General features: G+C 43.3%; 1 protein-coding gene and 1 long non-coding RNA gene across 12 annotated transcripts in view; one reads left to right on the top strand and one right to left on the bottom strand.

Annotated features, from left to right (window-relative positions):
- Positions 1-27,389, top strand: part of CHL1 (cell adhesion molecule L1 like) — a 122,688-nt gene that overhangs the window by 13,496 nt on the left and 81,803 nt on the right. For 8 of the 11 annotated variants that reach the window (XR_015274784.1, XR_015274782.1, XM_086845214.1 and 5 more), the window contains one exon: positions 17,445-17,525. The exons of the other annotated variants lie outside the window; for them this stretch is intronic. The gene's annotated coding sequence lies outside the window, so the exon portion shown is untranslated. The remainder of the gene's footprint in view (positions 1-17,444; positions 17,526-27,389) is intronic. 11 annotated transcript variants of the gene reach the window in all.
- LOC147650941 (uncharacterized) lies at positions 15,443-22,059 on the bottom strand. Its single transcript, XR_015274785.1, has 3 exons — positions 21,839-22,059; positions 19,163-21,342; positions 15,443-19,066 (listed from the first exon to the last, which is right to left on the bottom strand). It is a non-coding gene; the product is annotated as an uncharacterized LOC147650941 (long non-coding RNA).

The raw sequence follows: 27,389 nt of genomic DNA, 5'->3' as shown, positions 1-27,389 counted from the left end.
TTTTTATTCATTTCTGTGGAAAGCAAACAATCCAATTGAAACCCTCTTCTCCTGAAGGCCAGGGGCTATTTGATGAATTTAACTTCAGTTACATCAAATGAAACAAATCCATTCTGACCCTTGAGGAAGCCTCATGTTTTAGATCATAGGTTGCTTCTAAATATAGGGATGGGAAATTAATGTCTCCTTGGATGGATGATCCTGTAACTGTCTCCTGCAAGGGTTTTCACAGTTCCCTTTGAGCTGAGTGGCCTGGTCCTTTCTGAAGAGGGTGAAATTTGAGTGGATAAAGTGTTTAAAAAGAGATATTGATGTTTAAATATATATATATATATATGTGTGTGTGTGTGTGTATGTATGTGTGTGTGCACAATTAATTGTTAAATTAATTAAAGTATAGTTAAATTACTATATTTGTATGGTTTTGTACAGAATTGTTTAACCATCATGGCAGTTCATGGAAAACAAAATCATTTGGGAGATACATCTGTAGATATATCTTTATTTTTTGTTTCAAAACCCTTTTGTGCAACAGGCAGTAGCTTTAGCCTTGGGCTTTTGAATCTGATATTACATTTATCTTCCCTGAAAATAATCAGAGTAAAGCAACATCTGATGTGCCTGAAAGGGAAACAAACACAAGTGAAGCAGCTGAATATGGAGCATATGACATGTTTTGATTTATTCCTGAGCTATGAACTTTGAAATTTGATATTACACACCTATAATGTGTTTTCATCAGTGTCCCCATACAAGTGCATTTATATCTTCTACTTATAAATAATCAGGTTTTTGCCTTGTGTGGGCACACGAGGAGTGCTGGAAAGCTCATACACTAAGGTTTATTTCTTCCTAATAATTAATAATTAGGTGTTACTTGAGAGGTGGTTCAGATTCTTTCTGTTTTGGGATAGTGTTTTATTTGGGCGCTTCTCTCTGAGGAACAACTTCATCCTGTCCTTGGCACTGGCACTCTGAGTGGCAGATGTTATAACTCAGAGCAGACAAGAAGATTCAGACTTTTATTTTCTTCTATTTTTTTTTTTTTTTCCTGTAAGTGACTTGCCCCCCAGGCATTTTTTGACAGGGAGAATATAATTTCAAATTAAATGTGAATGTGGAGGCTTTCCAAAGCTCCAAATTGCAGAGATTTCTCAGCATGGCTCAAGGAGAAATAAAACTCTCCATGCTGATGGGCTGCTGTGATGGGAGGGGGCAGCTCTGGTACCAAACCCTGTGTTTATTGCTTTGCTACAAATTTGGACACGAGAGATGCCCTGTCCATCACTGAGCTGCTTTCACTTCACTCTTTAAATAATCCTTTCCCTTCTGGAAACCTCGGAAAGGCCAATAGATCACAGCTGGATTCTCCCTTTTCCCCTTCACCTCCAGATGGTGACTGGTGGTTTAACATCTTATTTATCAGGTGAGCAGCAGTGAGCACAGGTGGTTTTGAGAGGAAGAATTTGCTGCCGAAGCAGGCAATTCCAGAGGGCCAGGAAGGGCTTTTTTTGTCCCTGCCAAGGTGTTTGTTCTCATTTTGGATGGGGAGAGGTGCAGTGAGGAGAGGATGTCCCTCTTCATTGTGGTGGGCTCTTTTCAGCTGTTTCAGGAAATTGGTGTCTGTGATTTTTATGTCTTTCGAAGGAAAAAAAAAAAAACTTCACACTCCAGATCTAAAACTCTTGAAAGGATGCCCCAAGTTTAAGAGCAGAATTTTTTTCCTGATGAAACAGAGCACAGAGGAACTTCCATGTTCCTTACCTAAATCTCCAGATTTCCATCCCTGCCTTAACAAGGTCAGGTTTGCATTGTGTGGAGCTGCTCCCCTTTGTGTGGGTTCTGCCTGACTGAGGACAAGACATCTTCTCACAGTTTGCCTTTCATTTCCCCACCTTTATTCTCTTTTTCACCTTTTTGTTCCAGCATTTGGCCTGGGTTTCATCTCTCACTCTGCTGCTCCCTCTCCAGCGCTCCTGTCCCCACCACTGCTGGCTCTCAGGGCAGGGGGTGGCTCTGCAGCCCCCAGAACTTTCATGTTTTGGGGTCAGTGTGGTTTGATGCTGATCAAGGGCTGTTTCCATCAGGCATCTGTTGATTCATGCATCTCTAGGAAATTGTGGAATTGCAGAAATGTGTGTGCAGGCAGGATCTGTCCCTCTGCACCAAAATCTCTCCCTCTCGCTCCCCCTGGAGCACCTGTTGTGAGACATGGCCATGAATTTCCACTGTGCCCCCACCTTCAGGAGGTTTTTCCATCAGTGCTGAGGATCCAGCCTCAGAAAGGAGCGAGAGCCAGCTCGGAGAGCTTTAACCCATAATAAGCCTGATGTCCTCGGGGAGAAGGGAGATTAAAAAGCCCAAATTCTCCAGGAGATTGTCACTTGGCTAATGATGATCGTAGCCCATGGCAGTGGGGGATGATAGGGCTGATACTTAGCAGGGGTTGTGAACCAATTAGTCTGCTCAACAAAATACTTGGTCCATTGGGTGCAAATGTTAGGAATATTTATAGGGCTGGCTCCTCAGCCAGCTAATCAAAACTGGAGAAAGCTACTTAAGAGCCTGTCCCAGGCTCTGCAGAGGCCCTGAGATTACACAGCTGACAGATAAACAAATGTTTGCCCATGTAAATATTAGGACTCAAAGACTGTATTTGAACTCTTTCTCAGTTTCCTGGTGGTGTAAAATCAATTAGGGGTGATTAAAACACGCTGGAGTGCGCTTCCCTGTGGAGAGCAGGCTCTGCTGGTGGCTCTCCATGGGCAGTCTCCTGTTGGCTTCGGGGTGTCCCAAGGTGGGGATGTCACATCAGCTGGCCCAGGTAAAAGGGCAGCAGCACAGGAAGAATTCAGACATTTCTGAGGTGCTTTGCATTGGTTTCCTGACTGATGCTTCAGCCCTGAGTGGTCCTGACAACTCCTTAACCCTGAACCTGCTGGTTTTCCAAAGCATGGCACTATTGGAAATGCACGATGGTCTCACAGTGAGTGCTGGCCACCACCTTCTGCTGCTAAAGCAGAGACTTGGTCCTTGCATAAAGTCTAATAGTGGAGTTGGAGGGAAAATAATTCATCTTAATTTACAGGCTGGTTTAAATGTTTCCAAGCTCTACTGACTTGTGTATTTATTTGCACATCATTTCAAATTTTCAGGGTTTTTTCCCCTCTGATCTCAGGCCTCAGTTGCAGAAACATTTCTGTGAAACAGACAAGAGTAAGAAAAATCCACAATCTTCCCTGGAACAGCTTTTTTGAAAGCTGAGAGTATTGATTGCTCAGATGGAAGGCGTAAATGTGGTTCTACATGTCTTTACAGAGAACCTGCAAATAGAAGAACAGCTTCTAACCCTACTTCTCAGCTCCTCACCAAAGTATTCTGCCTCGCTGTTTTCCAGCTGTTATTTTACAGCAAGTGATCATTTTGAAATACAACCATTTTGGGTTTGGGGCTCAAGGTGGTTTTCTCCAGTTTATTTGAAAAAAATCACATGTTAAACTGGGGCATTTATTGCACTTGGCAAGCTCTATACTAGGTCTTTACTTAAAGAAAAATCAAATTTAATAAAAGCCAGGTTGCAGATTGTTCTGGCGAGCACGATGTAATTTTATTTTTTTTACTATGGTTTTTTTACACCCCTCTGTGTGTAAAAGCTTTCTTTATGCTGCTGCTATTCTGGCTGTAAATGGCTTTAAGTGCAGTGGGTTTTAATATAAAGATGTTCTTTCTGATGGCTCCTATATGTTGAAAATGACATAATGCCTTTTTTTTGAGCCTGAAAAGCACCATTCTCATTGGTCCTGGTAATTGTGTTAATAGTGCTCTTTATTTCCAGGATTTCTTTGGGTTTTTTTTTTTGCTTTCTTTTTGTTCATGTGTGTATCAGAGATGCAACACACTGGCAGTTAAATGGGGTAAAAATGATCTTTTGGAGAGGATGGTCCAAGTCCATGGAGACTCTCCAGGGATCTCATTAAAGCATTCTCTCCTAATCCAGTGTACTGCAATATCAGCTCTCTGAATCCCACAGTGTGCCTTCCTGATAGGTTAGTTTACACAGAATTAATTGTCTAATTTTGCAAACAACCAGCACAGTGCACATTGATTTTTTATTTATTTATTTATTTGTTCAGCTGTCTATTTTTAACCTGGTGTGTTACTCTTTGTGGATTCTGCTTTGTATTTCAAGGTAGTTTTTACAACCTGTCTCTACTTACACCAGTTTGTCAGAGCCCGTATCACACAGGAATCATTGTGTATTTTTATCGTTTTCTTTTTGTCCTTACAATAGATAAGAATTTCTGGTAATTTAAGCAATAATTTTCTACATTGAAAAAAAACAAAACAAAAAAAAAAAGGTACAAGTGGGTTTCAGAAAAGCAAATTCAGATTGTTCAAGGCTTCAGTGGTTTAGATGCTCCAGGGACTGATCCTCACTGAGGAGTTTGGATTTTCCTTGTCCTCAGAGGTCACCTGGCTGCTTTGGTGGCACTGGAATAGCACAGGGAAAATGAGCCTTGCCCTGAACAAAGGACCAGCAAGAGGAAAACAGTTGATACAGAAGCACAAAATAATGCATTTGAATAAAGTCTCATGGACTGGGCTGTGAATTTGGCTCGAAAAGGTTTTTTCATATATTTGGAGGAACTCTTTTAGGGTAAAGTTCTTGAAATGTAACTTGCACACAGAGGACTTTTGCATTAGAACCAGAGTATTATTCAGGCTGACAAAAACCCTTAAGATGATCAATCTGAACTTGCTACCTCTGGTTTTTAACCACATGAGAAAGATGGATTTACTCACAATATCCCTCAGCTTGCTTTGGCCAGGGTGGCTGCTGAAAACCTGCTGCTCCCAAGCACCTGCTCCAGACTGCTCCCAGCTTGGCTCCTCATTCTGCTGCCCTCAAGAGACACATTCCTTTCCCCTTTCCCCTTTCCCCTTTCCCCTTTCCCCTTTCCCCTTTCCCCTTTCCCCTTTCCCCTTTCCCCTTTCCCCTTTCCCCTTTCCCCTTTCCCCTTTCCCTTTTTCTCATTCTTCCCCTTCCCCTTCCCTGGACCCTGATGGAGTTTTGCTGCTTCCCCAGCCTGTGTGAGCTGTGCCCTGAGGAACAGCTCTGCTCTACAAAGTTCATCACAAACACAGATCCCTCTCTGGAGCTGGGGCTGTTCATTGCCATCAGCAGGGGCTGCTGGAATGAAGCTGTGGCTTCAACTGTTGTAACCTGGAGAAGTTTTATCCTAAATCCCAGACTAGTTTTGGGAGGGACCTTAAAGCTCATGCTGTGACATCCCTGCCATGGCAAGGACATCTTCCCATATCCCAAACCCCATCCAGCTTGGCCTTGGACACTTCCAGGGATCCAGGGACAGCTCCAGCTTCTCTGAGAACCTGTGCCAGGGCCTCTCCACACTCTGAGTAAAGAATTTTCCCTCCTATCTGATCTAAACCTGCCCTCCTTCAATGTGAAGCCACTCCCCCTTGTCCTGTCACTCCATGCTCTCACAAATATCTTTCCATCTTTCTTTTCAGGCGGGAGTTCAGGCAAAAGGAATAGGAATGAAAAGGTGGAAAAATGGGGTACTTTGGTTTATGTAAGTGAGGGAGATTAAGGATAGCTTATGTGGAAGAGAAAAACCCAAACAAAGCAGCAAAGTTATCCTCAAAACCTATTGTAATTTAGAAAATGTGTTAATCAACACTTCTAATTCATCTTCCGTTTCTCATTTATGTTCACAAAATGTTTTCCAGTGAAAACTACAACTTCTTGTGTAAGAAGTGAGCATTTTGGACAATATTCACGTTCTCTGTGTTCTCTCTTTTCCAGCATGTCTAGGATGGTAAATATAAAAGAAGTCAGGGAAAGTTTGCTTTGCCATCTCATTTATTGTCCTTTTAGTGCTTGCTTCTATTAAAGAAATTCAGGAGCAGCCTACACTGGGAATTTATATCACCACAGCTGTTCCAAACTCTTTTTGCCACAGGGATTGTATCCTCCTGTTGCATGCTGGATCTGAAAAATGAAGAAGCTAAATGGGATTTCTCCATCAATCCCAAAGTTCCAGGAACTGCACACTGGGCTTGAGCAGAGCTGAGGCTGCTCCCTGCTAGAAGGGAAGGTGGCACGATCCTGTCTGGCCCTGTGACAGGGATGTGACAGCGAGCAGAGCCCCCGAGAGCCGTGTCCCATCCTGGCCCCAGTGGCAATGTGCACGTTCTCCTCCTGTCAGCTGTTATCTCGGGCTGTTGACATCACACACTAAATAACACTTAAGGCAGGTCTCTTCCCATTAAAAGATGAATTCCCGACACAATTGAAATCTCCGGGGTCTTTGTCACCGACTTCAATGGGCCTCAGCTCCCACCTCATGGCTCCATGGGAGGAAGAATAAATTGCTGCCGAAAACGCGACTGGCGGTGCCGAGCAGGGGGAAAGGATAATTAGCAGTCAGTCATGGAGCTGCGTGGTGGTTGTCAGATGAATAATAGAACTGAGTGCAAGTGAAACGTTGCCTTCCAAGTGGGTAAAGTGATTTTAGCAGATTAACATGAGTGTAGGCAGCCAAGAAATATGGCATGAAAACCAAGCGTGAGAGGAGTTCTAGACAGAAGACATCAACTTTTCCGTCTGTCTGGTGTCCAAAACATGCTGTGGGTTTTTATGTAAATACTGCACCAGGAAGTTCTTGGGGATCAAGAAGACAAAGTCTTGTGTAACTAGGATTTATTTCATCTTTATTTTTTTGGAGAAGAGGGCTGATGCTGTTAGAGAAGCTTGAGGGAAATTTCAATGAACGCTCTTCTTCCTTTTTGCTTCTTGTCAAAAATACCTTTGGAAGTTGTCAGAGGAACTGCTTTGTAAGGCATTCAAGACCAGCTGGGATGAGGATTGGAACAACCTGGCATAGTGGAAAGTGTCCTTGCCCATGGCAGGGGCTTGGAATGGGATGAACTTTAAGGTCCCTTCCAAACAAAACCATTCTGTGATGGCACAAGGATGATGGACCATGTTTTATTGGAAACCCTGGCTTGGAAACTCTGACTCCTAAGAGAAAGACGGTGAGACCAGCTGGTGCAGCGAACTTGTGGGACAAAGTTAGGAGCTGGATTTGCAGATCTGTTACCTCTAAGCAAATCAAGCAACAATTAAAGCAGAAGAAAGGCATCCCAGTGTAGTTTTAATCATTAGTCTCAGTTTGTCGTTGGTCTTAGCGCTGCGTGAAGCTTTGTGAGAGCATAAAGGCAGCTCTGTAATGCCGAGCCTTTTAACCAGCCCTGTTTGTGGATTGTGATTGGCAAAGCCATTGACTTCATATTCTTTCATGTTCTTTCTGTTCCCTCCTGTTTTGATGTTATCCTGCAGTCATCTTAGCTGCGTATTAAACAAGAGACTACTTCAATATAAAATGATCAAAGGGCTGAGGGAACACAGGGCCATAAAGAATATATGGAGAGCTCGGGGAGAATGGTGAGTTGAATTTAAAGGCTTTTTCAAGCTGCTTAATTCCTGCTTAGATTTCTGGTGTCACCAATAGGCAACAGTCCCTTTCTTTAAATCTTTTACTAGGGATTGACTGGCAGAATCGCTGTTTTACATGGGGTTTAAAGAGTAAAAGGCCACCCTGAAGGTCAAACCCTAGGAGATTTCCACTAAGAGCTCATTGATGCTCCTAGATTTTTGACTTGGAGAGAGACCACTCCTTCCTAGATCTGCAGCTTGGATACAAGTGCCTCAGTATGTGCCAGCACAGAAGGCAGGAGCCAAAGTGTAAGGGCAGGAAAAAAAAATTAGAGAGAAAGATGCTGTGGGGCAGACAGACAATGATCTCAGTCTTGTATCATTCAAACTGGTGACATTATTAGCTACTGGTCCATGAAAAAAAAGGGCAGTATTATTTTATCTGTCTCAGAAATGGATTATGTTAACAATGAAATTGGGCAGGATAAAGATTTATGGCCCCATTCTCAGCTTGAGTAAACAGGCAGAGGACCTGAGTGTGTGGGGATGGAAAAGCTGGGATGTAAATGCTGGGGATCTGGTTTTCTTCACATACAGACACGGATTCAAGGGTGATGTGACTGCACAGGCAAGTAACTATCTCTTTTTTATACCAAAAAATTCAGATGAGCATGTTTTGCCTCTCTAACCTCATTAAAGTGTTGGCCTTGTGAGCTGCCCAGTGCTGTGGTAGTGATTAGCAAAATCCTACCCCATAAGCAAACTCTGTATTTGTTCTATTACCTACTCCTGTGATATTTCAATCTGATTCATTAGAGAAATTAGCATTTTTATGGACTAATTAGGGGAAAATGTTGCATGTACTCTTCCTGATATACAGAGATTTTTCACACAACAAAGCCACATAGAAGTGAAACGTGATTCCACCCCCCCCAAAAGGGAAGAAAAGCAAAATGATTATTCTAATTAACACAGAATGTTGGGGAGATTTGAACTTAAAACCAGGAATTAAGAGAAGGTTAGATTGCTGCACTACTGGCAGTTTGTCCAGTCTTCTTGAATTCAAAATTTCAGCTCTCTTTCAGTTATTTTGGTTCTTGAGGCATAAAAATATTTTAAAAGCTGTCAGTCAGTCACTGTATTTTTTGTGACAGTTGCAAAATGCACAGTAATGAGAATGAATAGTAATGAGTGCATTATTCAGCAGCTATAAATACCAATTGATTTCCACTGTAAGTTTATATATTTCAGTCAACATACATTTTTAGCCTTATTTTTTTCTTCTCTATAAAACCAGGCTCAGGTTTTATTAGACTGTAGCTAACAATCATTCAAACATGTCTTGGTTTTCCTAATGAACCACTTGCTTTTGAAGTTTAATTCTAGCTCTGCCTGTGAGTCACTTGCTCCTGCTCACATTTTCTGTTTGCCAGGAGGGTGAAAATGGGTGGCTGGGACTACACATCTGAGGTTGGCTCTTTGCAGGGGAAGTGTTTTGGTTTTTTTTTTCTTTTCTGAGAGGGTGGAATAGCATTATTTTAATCAATGCAGACATTTCCTGTTTTGATCATTATGTTTTGATAATGATCCTGCTCTGCAGAGGCTCAGAGCAGCGAACCCCTCATCCTGGGCTTCTGTGGAAAAGGCAAAAATCTCCATCCTGCACAGAGGGGGAGAAGTTCAATTAGGCCTTCTGGTGTCACGGGAGGTTGATCAGGCTTTAATTGGCTCCAGCTGACTGGCTTTTAGGCCATGCTATTCCTCACCTGCAGTTGGATACTTCTCAAATATGTATGGAATTTTGTATCGCGTTTGAAAGTGTCACACAAAGTCAGAATAATTATTTTAAATTGTACTTCGCAGTGAACGCACTGTGATGAGCACAAGTGAGGGAGAAAGCATTAACACTGTGGAGGAATATAAGTAGGAAGGGACCTTTGGAGGTCCTCCTGTTGAATGTTGGCCTGACTTTGAACTTAAATTAGGTTGCTCAGGGTTTTCTTGGGTTGGAACCAGGAATTAGGCTTCTCTCTCCATGCTGGACAAACCCAGTTCTCTCTGCTCCCCTGAGTTATGTGCTGCATCTCCCTCATCATCCTGATCCGTTCTGCTGAATTTTTGCCTGTGCCCTTCTGCCCCCAGGGCAGTCAGCCATGGCCTTACAACTCCCACCTCCCTGGGCAAGCCTAACTGCTGTCCTGAATTTCAGTAATGTCAGGAAATCTCAGTTTCTGGTGCATCACCAGTTGCTGTATTTTGTGAAGGCTGACTCAAGCTTTATCCACTTCCAGTTCTTAACTGGGTGATGGGCAGCAAACCCCCCAGCAGCATCTTCCTTGGTGGCTTTTCATTCTGGCCTCCAAGAATGAACTCCCAACAAACCTGTTTCACAGCATTAAATCCCTGAGAAATAATTCTGACTCATCAATCTCTTCTGAGGAAAATTCTGTTGTCTTGGCATTGTTTTAAACTCCTTTTAATCCTATAGAATTATTTCTCCAGCAGAAACATGTCCTTTTATTCTGACAGAAAAATGAAAATTAAATCCTTTTGGACTCCAAATACACAGAGTAGCATAATAAATTAAGCATCTTCTTGATGTCCTTTCTTGCTGAGGGATTGTTGGTGTAAAGTCTTTGTGCATGTCTGTGGGCAGGAGGAGTTAATAGAGCACTTCAAGCCTCGAGTGCCAGTGTAAAGCACTCCTTGAATCGATGACTTTTTTCAGTTGCACTTTCCTCCTTGTGCTTTCAGCAGTTCAGAAGTTGGGATGCTCAAATTGCCCATCTTGACCTCAGTTGTCTCCTGTGTTAATAAAATTCCCTGTGCTGCTGCTTAGCCCATTACTTGGGACTCGGAAGTTTTATTTCTGGCTCTGCAATTATCCCACTGCTGTAATTTCCTTATCTGGATTGGGGATAAATAACAAAGCTCTCCTTCTTCGTAGAAGGCTCAGAGATTTGATGATGAAAAATGCTATATAAGGGTTCAATGTTGTTATGGGAACAAATATCACTTTGTTTGCATGGCTTGACCATCTTAACAAGCAAGCAGAGAGCTGATGACCAAATCAAGATAAGAATTGAACAAATGAGGGATAATGAGCACCTTCAGAATATAGACTTAATTTTTTCCTTCTGCTTAAAAGTTATTCACTTTTATGTCTGTCTGTAGAGGACTTTTTAGTCTGTGAATCATTTGCCAGTTGGGTGTAGAAATCTTTTAGTTTGCTTGCTTTATGATTTGCTTATCATTTTCAGATGTCAAATAAGTCACTTATTAGTTTGTATGATCATTAGCAATCTCAGCATAGAATCACATATTATAAGGTTAAGTTTCCAGTTTTCATGTTGGACAATTTTCAAGTGCATTTAAAGGGCATTTCCTGGGGGGGAAAAAAGTGAAAATTATAGTTTAACAGTGAAGTAGCTTTATAATAGGAAAAAAAATTGTCCTTCATTAAAACTGTGCTTGAAATCTGTTATGAAAAGGGCAGCAGAAAACTGATCATTTTAAAATACTTTCAAACTTCTTTGCCTGTTATTTTCACTCAGTGCCATGGGTTAGGCCCTTCTGAGCCTTCAGAGTTCATGCTTGTGACAGCTTGCATGGGAGTCACTTCTAGGTTGTAGAGTGGAAAAAAACCACCATGCTCTGTTCAATTTGCATAAAATTTTAACCAGGAAACAAAAGGAAATGGTTTGTCAGGTGGGGTAAATTAATTTAAATTCAAAAAACTACACTGATTTATTTGAATCAAAGACCATTTGCCTTCAAACTGAGAGATGGTTTAGGTGGGATATTGGGAAGGAATCCTTCCCTGAGAGGGTGGGCAGGGCTGGCACAGGTGCCCAGAGCAGCTGGGGCTGTCCCTGGATCCCTGGCAGTGCCCAAGGCCAGGCTGGACAGGGCTTGGAGCAGCCTGGGACAGTGGGAGATGTCCCTGCCATGGATTGGCTCTAATGGTTGCATTCCCCTCCAACCCAATCTTTTGGGGATTCCATTTCTCTGTGCTGAGAGCTGCTCCAGAGTGCCTGAAAATGACCATGGATTTGAGTGTGAATACCTGAACACTTAGGTTTTTTTAACATTTTATATCTTCAAAAACACAGAGAGAAATTTTCTCTCTGCTTTCATTGCTGAAACCCCACGACTGTGATGAGACTCCATGGGTCTCCTGGAAAAGGGTGGCTGTTTCCCAGCTGCTGTGCAAACACAGGATGCAGTCCCATCCTTTTGTCAGCGGTGTGCTGCTCGGTTCCTCCGTGGTGAGGAGCTCAGAGCGGGGCTGTAACGCAGCTTTGAGCTTTAGGAGGTTGTTAAAACCAGCGAAAGTGCTGCCTGTACCTCGGGGACATTGAATGCAGAATCATTCTAGCCAATAGGCAGGTACTAAGTGTGCCAAATTTTACCCCAAAGTGCTCATGGGCTGCTGCTGTCGGTTTTGCTCGCTGACTTTTATGGACTATCAGGATTTATTGACCCAGCAGGGGAATATTGACAGAGGTGATTCTGTCCTGCTCCCAGATTCCCTTAAGGGGCAATAAGAACACCTGGTGTGCACTGTAAATTTCAACTCAACTCGTGTGTGTCGTGGCACGGGGTTTAAGTGCTGAGCACTCCCTGATGCTGTGAACATGAAACCTGGGTGATTCTGCACAGACCTTGACATTTTCTTTAGGGAAAAAATGGTTCTGCTCCCTGGATAATGACAAGGCTCAGAGACAGACTGTGCAGAGCCTTTGCATGGGTGCTGGAGCCAAGGTGATTTTCTCCTGGTAACTTTTAATGCCCTACATCCATATATTAAGTTCACCACCTGAATTATGTACTGGCAAAGAGCTATAACATTTCTTATGCCTGAGTAATCGAGGACCCAAATCTGGCCCAATAGACTTGATTTACAAAAACGTGTTCACGGCTGCCTTCTTTTACTGGTGCAGTAAATCACAGGAATTGTCAGCCAACATCATGTGATGGGCTCAGACAGCTGTGATTAGTACTGCAAGGCTCTCTTCATATTCTGATAGCATTTCCACTAATAAATAAACAGACATTTGAGCAACTTGTAGCACTGTGCTTGGAGTAATTATGAGCCAACTTATTCTGTATGTGCCACAGAGGAGATACATCTTTTTATTAATTTATTTTTCCTGGTGGGAAAAGTTGAAATATGGGCAAAGCATGTCTACTAAACTAGGCTTCTTAATTTTATTCCTGTAAAATTAATATCTTCTACTGTTCCTAAAAAGAAAATAATCATATTATTTAAGGAACAGAAAAACGTTTGTGCTGATTCTTCTCGGCACACTGCATCTTTGCTGGGTTGTGTTGAAAATGCACATGGGTAAAACTGCATCAAGAATGTTTGTTTCTTTATTAAAGAGTTTATTTTCTCTCTTGCTGTTCTTTTTCTCAACCCATATTAATTCTGTGCACTTGGTGCTAGTCAGAAGACATCACTGTAAATATTCCCCTTAGCACAGTTACATTGATGTGGGATCCATAAGCTGTTAGGGCCTTGGATTTTTGCTGGGAAAGTTTATCCACTTCATCCCATGCTATTTTCCAAGCTGGTTAAAGCATCTTTTCATGGCTTGACAGCACCTCCTCCTGGAAAACTCTTCATCTGTTAAAGTGCACAAGTGCAGCTCATGCCTCTCTGGTGCTGGAGCTTCTGGGGACAATGCCCAGCCATGGGATTTAGGTCCTTTCATCCCTTTGCCACCTCCACGTCCCTGAAACAGGATCAGCCTTCATGGTGTGCACTGAGAGCAGAGTCAAGGCAGGTTTGATGTACAGAGCCCAGTGCTGTGGGAGCAGGTTGGCTCCAGGAGCAGCCAGAGCAGTGCCAGAGCTCCATCCTGGCCAGCATTCCCCTCCTTTGATGCCATTCTTCTTCCTGCAGTCCTCCAGGACAAATCTGTGAATTACCTTCCTCTGTTCTGCAGGGATCTGCAGCAGGCACAATTCAAGTACCATGTAAATATTTATTTGTCACTCCCAGAATGTATTCTGAGCCTGACTGGCAGGTTTTCACTTCGTCATTTTTGTGTCTGTTCAGGAGCAACGCATGGATGGAATGTGAAGGTCACATTGCAGCAGGGACTGCTCATCCCTCTTTCTTTGTTCCTCCTCGGCCATCCGGAGATGCAGGAGCCTGGGAAGCTGCTGGTGCCATCTGTGGCATGGCCAGAGGCAGTGGGTGATGCCAGCCCTGCTCCTGGCTCTGCTCAGACACCGAGCAGCCCCAGCTGGCCCCGGGGCTGAGGGTGTCTCACCCATCTCTGTGCCACACACGAGGCAGGGGTGACCAGCTGAGGGCATGGAGACTGCATTCCCCCACCCAGGAATCCATCAGCTCCCTCTGACCTTTGGGAAACTGAAAGACAGAGTGGCTGTACTTGTGGAACATCAGAACAATAAAATGTCTTTGCAGCACTGGGAGCCCAGACATGCAGACACTTTGCCTGAACCCACAGAGGAAAAGAGTAGATTTTAGTTTCTCTGTTTTAAAAATCCCACCAGATTTACCATACCAGGGCACCTAAATTTGATCCAGGCCACAAGGTTTCTAGGACAGTCACAAAGCACAGTTAGGAAGGGTACAGGTTTTCCCTTGGAGTACTCAAGGCATGAAAAACCAACAACAGGCTGAGTTTCCAGTGTAGACTGGAGACAGGTTTTCTCATTAAGACAGACCTGGTTTCTGTTATTCCTCTGTGCAATAAATCCCGTGGTTGATTTTGAAATCTAAGGAACTTGCTGCAGCCAGAGAGCCCCCAGCAAGGGAGGCCAGAGCTGGCTGTGCCTGGTTGTTGCACAGGAGGAATGGTGGTCCTTCCCTTCCCTTCCCTTCCCTTCCCTTCCCTTCCCTTCCCTTCCCTTCCCTTCCCTTCCCTTCCCTTCCCTTCCCTTCCCTTCCCTTCCCTTCCCTTCCCTTCCCTTCCCTTCCCTTCCCTTCCCTTCCCTTCCCTTCCCTTCCCTTCCCTTCCCTTCCCTTCCCTTCCCTTCCCTTCCCTTCCCTTCCCATCACCCCAGGTGGGAACACCTGGAACAGAGTCGTAATTTTTCCTTCATGTTGCAGAAAAGTCTTGGGAAAAATCCTGGATAACCTTCCCTGGGATTTGAGGTGGAGTCTGGGGATTCATGGAAGGTGTCCTTGTCCATGGAAGGAGGGCTGGAATGAGATGGTTTTGAGGTCTCTTTCAGCCATTCTGTGATTCCATGATTCTCTGACAGCCCCAAGAGCCTGGAGTGAGCAGGTTCTGAGCTGAGGCTGCAGTGGGTGCACCTGAGCACAGAAATCAGCTCTGTCTCTGCTCTACCTTTGCCAAGGGAAATATTTCCAGTGGTTTTGGGGAGCAGTGAATCCTTATTGTCTAAACTCAGCCTGAAACCACAAGAAACCCCTGCTATAAATTGGCTGGCTCTCATAAACCCAGTGCTATAAATCAGCTGATTGATGCTTGTATAAATCTTGTAATTTTTTTTCCCCCAAGTTTTCCTACACTTTTCACTGGGAATGTTTTTGATATAACCCCTTTCCTTCAATCTGACAGCTTTTTTTTACTTGTCCTATGTCCATAAAGCCTACCAATAACATCAGCCTCACAGACCTTCTCTCCAGGAAATGCCATTAAGATTTTATTTTAGCAAAAGTGAGCAGCCCTTCAGAAATCCTTTATCAGGTCTGGTTTTTCCTGTTGTGGTTTGCCTCTTGCTTTTTTTTTTTTTCTTTTTTTTTCCATGGATAGCTGTAATTTAAAGCTTACGAGATCGATAAGTCCAAGATGCACAGCATAAATGGGAGAAGCAGACAAACAACTGGTAAAGATAGGAGACAGCTGATGAAAATGAATTCAGCTATAAAGCATTTGAGTTACTGTTCTCTGCTCTGATTTCTGAGAGAGATTAAAAAATAGGAGGAGGGGGAGACACAAATCATCATTGCCTCCTCCCTCAGAATCTCAGGTTGAAATAGTGTTGAATTTCTTCTTTTTCTTCCCATGTCTCTAGATAAACAGGAGATTTTTTTTATTTGGAGGAGAGCTTTTAATCAATTGCAGGAGAATTGGCTTAACACAGAGCTAAGTGGGGCAAGTGTAATGGCAGGAAGTCTGGACCTGATGTAATAACAGCATCTTGTCTTTCACTCCCTGAGTCCAGCCCTGTGATAGACTGAAATCCTGAAAATGGCCTCTGCTCTGCCCTGCTTTGTGGCAGAAGGATTTTTCCACTCTGTTTGGTGACTCTGCGTGGGGCTGGGTTGGGGTTTGCTGTGGTTTCCAGCCCAGGCATGTCTTACAAGGCTGGGACCAGGCTGGCAGAGCTCGGCTGGGCTGGGCCCAGCTGGCACGGGCTGGGGCTCAGACAATTTGCATTTGGCATTACAAATTGCAGTCACATTGCTCTGGGGAGGTGCAGGCTCTCGGAAAGGCAGAGTGCAGTGCCAGCAGGAGAGCAAACATTGCTGAGCTAAAGCCTCAATAGAAGTCAAGAAGGATTAAGGTGCAGCTGAAAGTAGAATTGGGGTTCCTAAATCACCGCTTTAGAAAATGTGTTCTGTTCACATCAAAACCATAATTTATCTACAGAGGGGTCAAGCTGTAAAATACATGTGCTAGTGAGCTGTGTTTCAGTGAAACTGCAAATTTCTATTGATGGGGAGATTCTTATGAATGTTCCCTGTGTGCCCATGGCCACAGAAACTCCCTGAAAGGCTGAAGATGTGTGTGGCAATAAGCACTGACATTTTATATATTTACATATACATTTACACCTGTGTGTGCTGAAGCTGTCTCTGTTTAGCCCAAAAGATCAGGGGCACTTTGCAATTTGAATTTGAAATGCTCTGTCTGTGAAAGGAGGTCCAGGTGCACGTGGGGACTTTGGAAAATTGGGATTGGCCCTGTCCATGGGGAAATAAATCTGTCTGCACCTGGTGAGATGAGAGCAGATAAAGAGATTATCAAGTAGTGACAAGAAAGAAAATAGGTTAGCTGAATTCTTCTTTATACTTCTCCTCCCTCAAGATGTCTCTCTGAATATCTTGTCATTCATACGGTGAGGGTGGAAAGAAAATCACTTTTAAAAGTGACCCACAGATGTAGAAACAGACCAAAATGGTGCTTGTGTGCTCATTTTGCCCCTGGGTGACACAGGATTTGGTCTGGGTGGGTTGTAACACTTGGGAGAGCAGGAAAAGTGGGGTTAAAGCTCCAAAGTCTTTTCCATGCTTTTGCTGCTCCCAGCAAACAGTGACCCAGCTGCAGGTGGGAATATCGAGGTCAGTGGCAGAGGTGTGTCCTCTCCTTGTAGTAAAGATACAGAAATGCAGCTCCTGGTCAGTGTGTTTGAAACAGGTGGAATGTATTGGGAAAAAAAACCCAACCAATTTAGGGATCTGTTTCCTCTTGGATGAGCTTTTCTTCCAGGAGCCTTTTATATTTCTTTTCCTTTAAAGGAAAGTAACTGTTGAAAATCACTTTGAAACGTGTTTCATGTTAGGAGAGCAATAATGTAGGTGGTGATTGATAAGATTTATTGTTTCTGGGTTCGTGTTATCTTGTGATTCTGAGGAAAGCTGAATCTTATCTGTTTGGTGCTGTATAAACACTTAACAGACTTCAGAGAGCTTGTAATGTAAGCAGACAAGAAAGGCAAAGGAAGAGAGGGGAAATGTGCAGAAAAATGCCTCGTTCCAAGGCCACAAACCAGATTTAAAATAAAAATCAGATCTCCTCACTCCTGCCCATTTTTCTCTATTCCATGGGGGACTTTGCTTCTGTTATTCAAATATGGAAAAACCTCTCCTTTTCCAGGTAAATGAAGGGCAAGGAGAATGAGATCAGACAGAAACTCAGCATACAGGGGAAAAAAAAAAAATAAAGCAAAGGAATTGTGCTGATAAAGGTGCTGGTTTTAGATAAATTCAACATATGACATACCATTACTCAAATCACAATTCTGTCTTTATTCCTAGATGCAGTAAAGTGGGAAGAAGGATTCAGATGTAAAACTACAACCTGACCATGCATTGATGAGGAAACAGCCACATGTTCTGGTTAGAAATGCATATTTTTCTTCTTAATTAAATATTTCTGTTCTGGGTGTTGATTTTATTTGCCTCTCTTCATGAATCATCACAGTTCAAGTCCTTGTAACCATTTCGGACCTGTTTGATACCATCTCTGTATGGAAAAAGCTCCCTGTAAAAGCACAAACAGGTGTCTGTGTGTGTTTGTGTGCATGTAGGTATGCTCTGGAATGATTCCCTGGGATTTTAATTCCCTGGGGGATGTGGACAAGCTTTCAGAGCCTGACAGCTCTGAGGTCAGATGGAGCTTGTTTGTCTTCTCTTTTTGCAGCTCAAGCAAACACTCATTTGTTATTGTGTGTGGAGCTGAGCCCTAAGCCAGGCTTTATCCTGTTGTAGCAACTAATTGGTGAGGAAATTGTGATTTTACATTCAAAAAACCCCCTCAGTTCTGGAGAAAAAGGTGCTGTGACCATTCTACCCTGATTATTTCAAGGTCAGTGTCCCATTCTGCTCCCCAGCAGCTGCTGGTGGCCATCAGGGCAGGGAGGGGCTGGAAGGATTTCCTTGGATTTCCTAAAAGCTGAAGAGAACCAGCGGAAGAGCAGGGCCTTGGTGGTGGCACTGCCAACAACTCTTCATCAGGGAAAAAAGGCTTTGGAGCCCTGGAGTTATTTATGGTTTGCACTTCTCCAGGACAGTTTGTTTCCATGGGATTTTAGTGCCCATGGACCCTTCCTGTAGGGAGATGTGCCTGGAGGAAATAATTACACTGGCAAGGGGGTTCTGTCTATTTATTGAACTATTTTTAAATCCTATTCAGGAAAAAAAAAAACAAACCAGCAAAACCCTCCTGTAATTCTGTTTTCTTTCTGTTTGTGGCTGCTGAAAAGGGAGTCCTGGCTACAAATGCATGCATTTCCCATGAACTTTTATTAACAGGAGCTTCAAGGTGAAAACTTGGCCTATAATGGGAATTATTAACAACATAACTTCCTTTTGAGCTGCCTTTTTTAGGAGTTTGTGTTCTGCTTGCTGGGATTGACTACTGTAGAGAGCAGGTTTCTTATGTATCTGCTGCTGAATTTCATTTTGTGAACTTTTGTGTTCTGGAGAAACCAGAATGATAAACTTATTGACAAAATGTAGTTTGTCTGAATAGTCTTTAAAATGTTTTAGGATTTTTTAAAAAATTCTTTTCTTATACCCACTGATAAATGGATTTCCCCCATTACAGCCAGTGATGCTTCCAAGCAGAAAATAATTTACTAATTTCTGATCAACCCCAGCTAATCAGGCAGGCAGTAGGATCCAGCTGCTATGTAAGTCCAGATCTCCATAAAATCTGGTTCTATTTTCATTTATCTCATTGTGGGAGCAGCTCTGACCTGAAAAACTCACTTCCTTGTGTGTTTGTGAGTTAGCTGATAAACTTTCCCTGTTTCGAGACCATCCAGCTGGAAAGGCCACCATGAAATGCTGGCTGGTTTTTTGGTGTGAATGAAAAAGAAGAAAGATTTATTCTTGTTTTTCATAGGGGAAAAATTTTGTTGTTCCTTCTTGTACACCTCCAGAACCTTCTCCTACCTTTTATCCCCCAAACCTTCTCCTGAAGGATTTACTGTTTTCTCGTGGGGGACAATTTGTTGTCTCTTCTTGTATACCTCCAGAACCTTGTCCTACCTTTTATCCCCCAAACCTTCTCTCTGGGAGGGTGTCCCATGGGCTGAGCTGCTCCATTTCCAGGGAGGAACCCTAGAAATGCAGGCACAACCTTCCAAGTGCAGACTTGAGCAGCTTTTGTGATTTTTTTTTTTGTGATTCCTGTATGGAATCACACAATCATTTAGGCTGGAAAAGACCTTTAGGGCCACCAAATCCAATGGACTGCTGCAGCTCTGCTGAGGCCACCACTGAGCCATGTCCCCACGTCCCCAAATGCCACATCCACACAGTTTCTGAATTCCAAGGAAGTCCTAAAGTGCCTGCAAGTGTGGAAGTTTGGAATTGGAGTATTTCCCCCCTTTGGATCCCAGTTTAAACCACCCACTTTTGTGTTTTTCTGCTGTTTCCTCTTGGACTGAACCCGTTTCTCAGGGCAGGGATCAGCCTGGTGACCTCCTTGCCCTGCATGACCAGAGAATGAACCCAAAGCCATTCAGATGGGGCTCCAGACTGGAGTTAATCTGTGCTGCCCCACAAATAACTGCATTTACTCACACAGGGGCTTTTTATTTAAACACATTTCTCCTCTTTGTCAGAGAGGGGAATTGTAATTAACATTTCATTGTGTGATGAACTCCCTATATTAAGAGCATTATTGGTGAATCTGTTACCTTTTAAAATATATTTGGCAGTGGGAAAGTTGGGAATCGTTCATTTTCACTTAAAATTCAGGGCATGGTGTGTGAAACTGTGTTTATGAGGAGGGTACATGGTCCTGTCATTTTCTACTTGCTTAAAAGCTACATAAGTGGTTGAGGCTCCCATCCTGAGGAGAAGAAAGGGCTCATTAAAAAGATTAGCTCATAGAGAACAAATTAAACTTCAGTGCCCTGCATAAAGATTATAATAACTGTAATAATAAATGAATTAATAATGCATTAAAGGAGAATTCCTCCAGTCAGCTTGTCACACGCTTATCCTTGAAAATTGACTTCAGTGATGTGTGTCACATGAGCTAATGACCTTAACTGATGGATTTGGGATTTTTCCATACTCCAGAATCCACTCAAACCCAGATTTCTGTATTTTTGACAGTCGGTTTGCTGGGTAGACATGCAGTAAGTTGAGCCATTTGGTGCTGCTGGCTGGGGAGGAAGCTCTAGTTTTAACCTCAGGTAATCAGAACTGGTAAATCCTGAGCACTTGGAAGGGGAAAAATTTGCAATCCAGTGCTGGAGGCCGCCCAGCTGCACCAGAGGTGAACATCTTGGGCTGATGTGGGATGCAAAATTTATGTGAAACTGACAGAGAGTAGGTTTAGACCAAACATTATGAAGAAATCCTCACCTGGGAGGGTGGGGAGGGCCTGGAATGGAATTCCCAGAGCAGCTGTGGCTGCCCCTGGATCCCTGGCAGTGCCCAAGGCCAGGCTGGATGGGTTTGGAGCAGCCTGGGACAGTGGGAGGTGTCCCTGCCATGGCAGGGCTGGAATGAGTTGAGCTTTAAGGTCCCTTCCAACCCAAACCAGTCTGGAATTCTGTATGGGGAGCTCCCATAAATTTGAAGGTTTTGTTCCCACTGTTATAAATATGGAATTATCAGGATTTACATAAACATCCATAGGAGTTTAGCTGGGGAATTGTAGGTGCTGAGGCACCTCTAGACAGCAGAAAAGTGAGAGTTTGGGGATTTCTGCTGTTTCCCCTGGGTAAGGGCTGATTTTCTAATGGTTGTTACACTGGGGGAAAATTGAATTAAGGGAATTGATTATCCAGACATGGTAAGCCAATGTTGGTTGTAAAATGCATCTTTAGACACCTGGGTACCTTTAAAATGAATCCATTATTCACTCCTGAAACCCAAAGCTGCTCCTCTAAACCCAGGCACTACTGAAGATGGAGTTTACATGAGCCATGGCATGGTTAATTTACAGAATCTTGAAAGAAGTGAGGCTGGAAGGGCCCTGGGGAGGTTCAGAAAAGAATCTGTGGCTTCCAGAGATTATGGGGAACACTTACCCTGTTCCTACAGAATCATGGAATGGTTTTGGGTTTGAAGGGACCTCAAAGATCATCTCATTCCAGCCCCTGCCATGGGTAAGGACATTTTCCATCAGCCCAGGTTGTTCAGTTTATAATGATTCTGTCACAGTGGTGCTCCTCTGTGTCCTCAGTTACACCTGCAAACAGGTATTTGTAGGTGTTGATTTAACACTGAGCTTTGCCTATGAAAGACATGAAAGCAAATTCCTTCTGGGATGCTTTTTTTTGTTAAAATTTGAAAATAATTGAAAATTCGTCTCCGGTGTTTTGTTGCTTTTATTGGAAGGGTATTTTTAATAAAAATCTCATTCAGCATAGAAAGGGCAACATCAATGGGGTTTTTATCAGTGCTTTGCATCATGTTAATACCAGAGCCAACAATGAGTTGTGCAGGTATTATACCAGAACAAAGGAAATTATTCCAGGGATTTTATCAGAGAATATTTTGAGTTTGCTTGTCAAGCCATGCAAAATGTGCTCTGCTTTATTTGCTGGCTGGTGCCAGAGCAGTGGAACAGTTGCTGGAGTTTGCACAGGGATTCTTTTCTCTCCCTGCCCTGGTTTGCTTTGGCACATTATTTGATCCACGCTGGGAAAATAGTGAGAGATCAAATAAAAGTGATGTATTAATACCTGGAATTGTTACAGCTCAGAGGAGTGTTGCCTCTTCATCACTGGAAGTGGTCACTGGGGGTGCTGGAAGTACAATCCTCTTTTTCAGCCTTCCCAGCAATAAAGACTCAGCTGTGAATTCTGCAGAGTTTTGGAGCAGAGCAGGTCCCCACAGCAGTGGAAGCACAGCTCTGCCTGCTGGGCTGGATCTGCTCCTCCAAACCCCCCTGATTTCTGCTCTCAGGGCAGCAGAATACTGAGGTGTTCTTAAATTCCCACTAACGAGGCTGGGTTCATTAGCACTCTCATCAAATGGCTTTCAGTTGCTATCAGTCTGACTTGGATTTGAATTGATGACCTTGAGATAAAAGGCTTTTTATTCTATTACCCATCTCCTGAGCCATCAAGTCTTTAATATGCCGTGTAAAATAATTTTTCAGATGGTATTTCTTTTATATAATATCGTCGTTTGTTGCTAATGATGTCTGATTTTGGGTGCTACAAGCTATAATTGTGCACAATAGTACTTTTGTTATTCCTATTATTTCAGATTTATCTGCTGTATTGCCAGATACTTGTAGACACAGAGAAAATAGATTGGTAATAGAGTGCAATCCAGTTTTATATAAACGAGTTAATAAAATCACATAAAAATACAAAGTTAAATTCAGCATCAGCAAAGCTCATCTGTTACTTCTGTAAATTGAAGTATAAAACTTGACTTTGATGCTGAAATAAGCTTTAGTGCAAAATGCTATATGGGACCATCAAATCTATGGAAAATTAAGGAAAAATGAGTAAGAAAATGTAATGCAAACATCACAACGAAGGAAGTTTATTGCATGCCACCTTTTTCCTCCTGAATTCTTTTCCCTAAAGACAATATGGAGGAGGTCATGTTAAAATCCCAATGTGCACAGGAGTGTTAGAGGGGAAACAAGGGAGCTTTTCCTGTTTTGATTTTATGTCACTGTGTTTGTTTGGAAAATATAAAACTGGGAGCACTGGGATGAAGAGGTGCCTTTAGGGAGAGATTCTTTGGGAATTCTCAGGTATGGCCAACTTGTTGTCCATAGCTGATTTGGCTTGAAGGTATCCAGTCATTAATTTGAAAAGGAAGATGTTACAAGGCTGCTGCTGCTGCAGTTACTTGAGCCAAATTAAATGGTTTTGTTCCAGAGGAGATAATAACATTTCTCTAAGATGTTATTTATTGGGTTTTGACACTAAAAAATAAGGGGTAGAATGCAAATCTGTCACAAATTCCAAGGGGTCAGCCAGCTGTGCCCTCTGGACCCCCGTGCATCCCCTGCCTCCATCAAGGTGGTCGTGTCAAGGTCACTCCAGAAGCTCCCAGCAATGGGTCACAGCAGCTTTCTTGGGGATAAAGTGTGAAAATGATGAACTGCATAGCTCAGCTTTCCATGCTATCTGTCCTTAATTTCCCTCTCAGTGAGTTGAGGCAGCCACTGGTGGTGTTCCCAAAGCGCTCCTGATTGGAGCCTTCTTAATTAAACCCTGCCATGCAGGAATATTGCTGCCATGTCCCTCTTCCAGCCTTCCCTCTTTATGGAGTGGGCAAACATCCTCCTTTCTAGGTCATATTTTCTGACTCTCACGTGGACAATTACCTCCTGTGTCCTGTGGTTAACATCTGGTAATATTTCCCCAGACACCCCTTGTGTCTGGCAGCAGCCTCTCCTTGCTGACTCACGCTTGGGTTTTATCCTTTCCAACCTCTGTTCCCACTGCCTGACTGAAAAAAAACATCTTTTAAAGCTTGCCCTTGGTTATTCCCAAAATAAGTAGGACTTTGACTATCTTTTCATTAAATTATCTTCATTATTTCTGATTGTTTTTCACTATAAGTGTTGTCCTTTAGGACCCTGGTGAATCCCTCACACTGTGTACAATTCAAAAAATATGGGGCCAAGTCAAAAACCTGAAAAAAAAACATTTTTTTGGGTGTGTTTATTGCCAGTGTAAACTCACAAGTTGTTGAATGGACCTTACTGTGAAAAACATATTCTGTATATCTATTTAAAATATATCACAGCTAATTCCCTCCTGTGATAGGGTAATTACCCTGATTTTTAAAAAAGGTTAGATTGGGTTGACATGATTAGAACTTCACATCTTGGCAGTTTCTTCTCACTTTATATTCCTGGAGGCTCTTAGAATTTAATTCTTTATTCATTTGTTTCTGGGTCTTCCAGTGATCTGAATTTAGGCTTACAGAGACCTCCTTTTTCCCATCTGTAAAAATAGCTGCTCTGTTTGACCATCTCTTGCCCTCAGTCATTCTCAGAGAGTGCTAAAAACGAATTCCTGGTAGTTTAAAGGGAACTTCAGCAGATCCAGAAGTATTTCAAAAGGAATTTAATCCTTAATGACTTATCCAGCTGTATCTTACCTGTGCAGTCCTCAGCTCTCTCCTTGGATTGTGGTCCAAGCTCCAAGTTCAAATCAATTCTCTTGAGGGTCTGGTCACTGTAAAACATCATTTTGTGAAGAAAGAGGTTAAAAAAGATGTAGAAAATGCCAACCTTTTGTGATTTGCAGTCCTTTCCCAGGTAGATAATGGACTAAGGTTGACCTTAACCTTTACAATCCCTTTCTGCAGGCAAGGTAGGAAGAAAGGATCTTGTCACCAAAAGTAAAAGGTTCTTTTGTAAGTGACCACCTTTATTTTTCTGATTAATCATGGTTAATTCAACTACTGAAGGGTTAGAAAAACTCATTAGGATTTATATGAACGACTTCTTATCGCTTAATTAGTCTTCATTAGTTGGATTGGAAGACTTGGAGATCCACATTTCTGCATTACTCACCAATCCATGATAGGCAGGGCAGCTTTATTATTATTTTTAGAAGTGCACTGCAGGTGTGGTGGTGTTCTCTTGCATTTCCTGCCCTTTTTTGCTGTCCTGGTGCCTGATCCTCACTCAGGTCCAGGTCAGACACTCTGAGGGGAGCAAATCCAGTTTCAGGAGGAGGAGGAGGAGGAGGAAGAGTTGTTTTGGGCAGCTCAAGCATCCAACACAGAGGACTTAGAGGGGTGGGAAGGGTTAAACTGGAAATCTCACTCATGTTGGTGTGCATGGGATTTTTAGAGCTTGGTAACACTGCATTGTTTCTCACAATGATGGCAAAGGCATATTGGAATAATAAATACATGGTAAATATTATTAATGTATTAAAAAAGAGTGATAAACCTCACATTCTGAGGTCAAAAAATTGCAGCTGTGATGGCTCTCCCAGATTTAACAGCCACAGCTTTTCCAAAGGCTCATTTCCCTGGAATCTGCTGTGTAGCAGAGGATTCCGAGAGGAATCCTGGGTGGATCCCTGCATGGGCTGAGGAGCTCTGCTGGCTGTGGGAGAGGGGCAGCTGGAGGGTGTGAGGCACCAGGATGGAACCATGGTGGATTTTCCTGGTTTTCCCTGGGAAGGGGCTGCTGGAGGGTGTGAGTGCACCGGGATGGAACCATGGTGGATTTTCTCAATTTTCCCTGGGAAGGGGCTGCTGGAAGGTGTGAGGCACCAGGATGGAACCATGGTGGATTTTCCCAGTTTTCCCTGGGAAGGGGCTGCTGGAAGGTGTGAGGCACCAGGATGGAACCATGGTGGATTTTCCCAGTTTTCCCTGGGAAGGGGCTGCTGGAAGGTGTGAGGCACCAGGATGGAACCATGGTGGATTTTCCCAATTTTCCCTGGGAAGGGGCTGCTGGAAGGTGTGAGTGCACTGGGATGGAACCATGGTGGATTTTCCCAATTTTCCCTGGGAAGAGGCTGCTGAGGAATAACCACAATTCTTTCTGGCAGTCAGTTTGGGTTGGCTGGAGCTGGCCACGAGGTCTCTGTGGTCACAGCACAAGTTGTGTCTCGGGGACAGGGCTGAGGGGACACCCACTAACGAGGGACTCAGCCAGGAGACAAAGGGACACTGTCTGTGCTCGTCATCCCTCATTTGGGAATTAATGAACGAGACTCGAGCCTATGAAACCTCTTCCACTGGGCAAGGAGAGCTCTCCACCGAGTTCTTGCTGCTTAATGATTTCATTTCGGGTTTGAGGGACTCTTTGTTGCTGTGCAGTGGTTCTGGGCAAACTGATTTTGGGGGAGGGATTGATGTTTTCAAGGATGCTTCATGCCTGTGTTAGAGAAATGCTTATTTTTCTTAATTCTTTCATGAAATCCTGCAGATTAATGATGCAAAAAAAAGGCTTTTTGATCATCTGTTGAGCTGCTGTGTCCCTACAGGGTGGTTGTTTTCATTAACCAACTCGGGTTTACAGTTCTACAATGCAGATTTATGTTAAAAAGTTAATAATAACCCTAGAGCACAAAATAACAGGGAAAGCAATTCTCTCCAGGTAATTAAAAATCGAGCCTTTCTGACAAAACAAGATATTGTGTAACCTGTGAACCTAAAAGGCTGTCTTGGTTCCCTACTGCCTGAGATCTGCACGGGGCAGAGCTGGTGCCTGCTCTGCCTTCCCCAGCAGGCAGGAGATACTCCTGGGTTACTCAGAGCCCGTGTTCTGCACAGCCTGCCTGAGCTGCCAGCAAATGTGCTGAGATTTGCCAGTCAGCTGCTCTCAAACAGAATTTGCAATGTCTTTTTTTCTCAGAGGAAGCACTGGCTGGAGTTCCTTTCTTCTGCAGCTCCCCTGCTTGCCAGTGGTGGGGGGGTTTGGGTAGCTGGGACAGGCTGCACAAGTGGAAAGAGCCTCATTTCCTCATCAAGCTGTCCCAGAAAAGAGCATTTCTATTTTTTTTTCCTTTTTTTTTTTTTCCCCCTTTGCCAAGTTCCCAAAAACAACAGTTCTCATGAATCCAGTCCATTTCAGCATTATAACCTTTACCTCCCCCCAGTCAAGATGTGCAGTTTTTGCCAAACCTCTGCTTATCACACGGGATTTTCATCTCTGAAGGGTTTATCTTTGAGTTTTTATCTTCAGGAATGTTTCCTGGGAGTGTTTTTGGGGTCTCCCAACACCTCTGGGTGCTGCTGGGTGAGAATGGGTCAGTCCCCAGAGCTGAGGGCTGCTGAGGTAGAGATTGGATAATTCAACATTTTTCAGCAAAACTCTGAAAGCCCAGCCTGGCATTGAATAAATGATAATTTCATCATGAAGATGATAACAGAGACATTTTTACTTCTAGAAACATTTTATTGGGAAGCAGTGGCTTTACGGTATTTCAGCCTCTCCAAGGCACTCATAGAACACCAAAACATTCAGAAAGCACTGACAAAACTTGTTACTTGTTTTGCAGCAAAGAGCAGCTCTGATGCCACTCATTAAAGGGTTCCTTCAGCCCAGGGGCTGGGACAGGGACATTTGTCTCCCTCAGGGCTGCTGATGCTTTTGACAGATTTTTTTGAAGTTGCCATCATGAGCTGTAGCCTTTGGACTCCCTGAGGATTGCTGGAAATGCCCTAAAACTTGATTTTCCCTTCTTGCAGGAAGTACTGGAGATCAGTGAGAGAAGGTTGTCTGGTATTAGGATTAACCTGGCCTTGGTTTCTCGTTGCACTGGATCTGTTCAAAGCCATTCTCCCACTTTC

This window comes from Cyanistes caeruleus, chromosome 11 (genome assembly GCF_971803275.1).
Source record: "Cyanistes caeruleus chromosome 11, bCyaCae1.hap1.1, whole genome shotgun sequence".
Classification (NCBI taxonomy): Eukaryota; Metazoa; Chordata; class Aves; order Passeriformes; family Paridae; genus Cyanistes; species Cyanistes caeruleus.
This window is presented reverse-complemented; position numbering and strand designations above follow the sequence as displayed.